This window comes from Echinops telfairi, unplaced genomic scaffold (assembly GCF_000313985.2).
Source record: "Echinops telfairi isolate 266 unplaced genomic scaffold, ASM31398v2 ScPeMD7_7415;HRSCAF=8453, whole genome shotgun sequence".
Taxonomy (NCBI): domain Eukaryota; kingdom Metazoa; phylum Chordata; class Mammalia; order Afrosoricida; family Tenrecidae; genus Echinops; species Echinops telfairi.
Genome location: NW_022111315.1, coordinates 2245702 through 2249061, shown reverse-complemented (window position 1 = coordinate 2249061; position 3360 = coordinate 2245702). Strand labels below are relative to the sequence as shown.

Here is a 3360-nt window from a genome sequence, read left to right as displayed (position 1 = left end):
AATTGTTTTATTAATTGGGATTAGTACATACATATATCATATCATTCCATAGTTTTTGAGGTTCATGCCTGCTGATTGGATTATGTTTTGTTTTTGTTTTTTCCTTTCTCCAAATTTTAATTTTAGGAAGCATATACAAGTGACGAGTATATAGCTAGAGTGATCAAAGTTAGATAAGTATACAAATGTATGAATACGTAAATATATATACACAGATAGACATACTATGCTTATAATAGGAGCCACCCTCTATCCTACCCATTTCATTCTTTTTCTTTATTTAAAAACAGTCGTAAATATTTTATGCAAAACATGGCTGAAGACATAAGATACCTGAAAAAAACCTGAAACCTCAAATAATCTTAATACCTTGTTCAAGTCAAACACTAGTATAGACAATCATAAGAATTAAAGAAATGTATTTACAACGTGTTTTACTTGACCATTTGTAAGAACTAACAATCAATTGATATAACACTAATAAGCAAGACTCTCACTAGTAAAGTCATACTACAAGAGATATAAGACAATGTAAACAAGAGTCACTTTTGATTATCAGACTAGAAAGATGTCCTTTTGTATGTCTTCAATTGCAGCAAGAACATACATTTCACCAAAATAGTCTGTCCAAACGGAACTGTGGTACTTATGGGCTCAGTTGAGCCATTGTTCCATGTCTACCTTACAAAGCAATTATATCACCTTTGTCAATTTCTTCATCAGCTTTTTACTCTTTTTCTCCTTTGTCAGCTCTCTCGTTTTCTCCTTCTTTGCTTTCTCCAGTCTTGCTTCCTTTCACTCCTCCTTTGTCAGCTCTTTTCTCTCCTCCTTTGTCCTGCACACTGCTGTAAACTGCTTTGTTATGCCCTTCCAGGTTCCTAGCAATTTCGATGACAACAAAAACTGTATTCTGGGTGCAAAAATGGTCTTTTCCTCAGTGTAGCCCCTGAGAACAATCTAGTTGTAGCAAAGTGCCATAGCCGAAATCTTTTACAATCCCATCAAACTTCAAGCAGAATGGCCTCCAGTTCTCTTTAACTGATTCAGATTTGAGCTCTTCTGGGTCCAAAACATCTGTTCTGAGTTTCTCAAAATGTTTCCAGAACTCAGAGTAGATTTGGTCATCCACTCCAGTGAGTTTCAGGAACTGTGGGTCAACTGATGACATCAGCTTGTAGTAGATTTCAGCATGCCACACTGTTCGCAAGGCCCAAGTAAGCTCAGTATCAGGATTGTTGCCTTAAGATCGCCACAGACACCAGTTCCCCGGAAATTGGCTCTTCACTTTCAGTAATTGGCCCCATCTTGCAACCTAGAAAACATTGGAGTCTCATTCTTCAGAGATTAAACATTTAAACATTCTTCAGAGTTTAAACTCTTTCAGTTGTTTCATCTCATATTTACTTCCACATTTCTAAATAACGGGCCAATTCTATTTCTTGATTTTTCTGTTCTAAATATCTATTGCCTTTTAATTTCATGAGAAGAGGATTTAGCTTTCTTACTATGAGCAGCACAAATATGGATACACACTTCCCTCCCTCTCCCATACACATCTAATGACCTATCACAATTTCCAGTTTTAACATTATTCCATGTTTACCTTATAAGGGTTTTGAAAACTGTTCATGTCTAAGTTATGTAGAATATTTGGATAGCTTATTTTCTCTGAAGTTAACTATTGCTATTTTTCCTGTTTGCTGCATTTTCTATGTGTTTTTCGTTAATACACCTCCTATTTCTCCATAAGACCTATAAAACTTTATGCAAATACATTACATAACTCACCACTCCTTCTTTTTGTTAGAATCTTTACTTTGCTCCTGTCTGGTTTCGTTTCTGGAGCCTTGGTGTTCAAGTACTTTGCAAGAACTTTTGGTATACCCACCACCATTGTTGAAGTCACAGTGTCAATTAATCTCATTGAGGGCCTTCCTTTATTTTGCTGCCTGTCTGCTTTATCGTTATGAGATTGCTTCCTAATTGCCCAAACCAGTGTAGTCCAGTTCAAGTCCTTATTTTTTAGCCACATCCTATTCTTTGAAACTCTCCCCTCCATTTTCAGAACATGCTCTCTTGCAGTCTCTTAAGTCACTTCTACTTTAGATTCATTATATTCCCTTTCTTCATGAAAAATCTAAGATGCATCCTGGACCCTGCCCTCAACTTCATTCTCCATATCATAAGTGCTTCTGTTGATTCTACTTCTTTAACATGTCTTCTCACATTCATTTTTTTATCTTCTTTCTTTACTACTACTTCATTAGCTGAAATCTCCATCATCGCTCAGCTTGTTGCAAGTCTTCTAAATGGTCTACCTCCAGTTGTGATGTCTGTGTTCCATCATCCATACTTGCAGACATAACCCTGAAAATTTAGTCATGAAAGTGATAGTGATCTTTAAATAAAGAGCTGCATAAAACCTTTTCAAGGCTTCTCATTGCCTATAAAATCAATTCCCAGTTTCTTCAGCACACAAAGCATGTCTTCATCTAGCCATCGCTTCCCTCAGTGTCTTTGTCTACCATCATGTTTACCTTGCAACCTATAACTACCTACAGTGCCCGAACTCAGCAGTATTTCACACTTCCAAGTCTACATTTATGCTGATTCCTTTGTGTGATATGGACTTATTTCTTGCTCTAAGGGAAAATGAGGTGGGGACCATGTCTGACCTCTTCCAACTTCAGTAGGGAGGAGAATCCAACTCCACACCAGCCCAAGGCTGATTGCCATAAGAGGTCAGATATGCTCTTCCGTCCTTCCTTCTTTACCCTTAATCTCTAGCTGCCCTTTGAAATGTTCTATTCAAGGCTTTGATTTCATCATTTCTTCCATTTGCTTTAGCTACTCCATGATTAAGAGCAGGTTTCAGAGTCTCTTCTGACATTGCTTTGGCCTTTTCTCCCTTTCCTAGATATACATGTTTCCTCTGCAATGTTTATTGAGGAATTTACACATACACATGAGCAAGGCAACCAGAAATTGTGGTTCCCACAGGTGAAATATTTGCAGTAAAGTTTTCTAGCTTTAATTTTCAAGTGGGGTGAACAATGACTGGTGGGAAAGCTGTCCAGGCTCGCTGCCTCAGATACCTGGAAAGGGCAGGGGAAGGCAGCCAGAACACCCCAAGATATAGAGGCAGGAAAGAGTGGGTAGTAGAAGAGGGGGAAGAAGAGAATTAAAACTGAGATTGCATATTTTTAAACCATAAGAAAGATTATGAACAACTCTAAGCTGTTGATAAATTAACAGCTCTCTTTCCTATATTTTTTTAAAACATTTTATTAGGGGCTCATACAACTGTTATCCCAATCCATACACACATCAATTGTGTAAAGCGCATTTGTACATCGTTTC

At 37.4% G+C, this 3360-nt stretch overlaps 1 pseudogene; it reads right to left on the bottom strand.

Moving 5' to 3' along the window:
- Positions 1-682: 682 nt before the first annotated feature.
- Positions 683-1304, bottom strand: LOC101642840 (annotated as a pseudogene).
- Positions 1305-3360: the final 2056 nt, after the last annotated feature.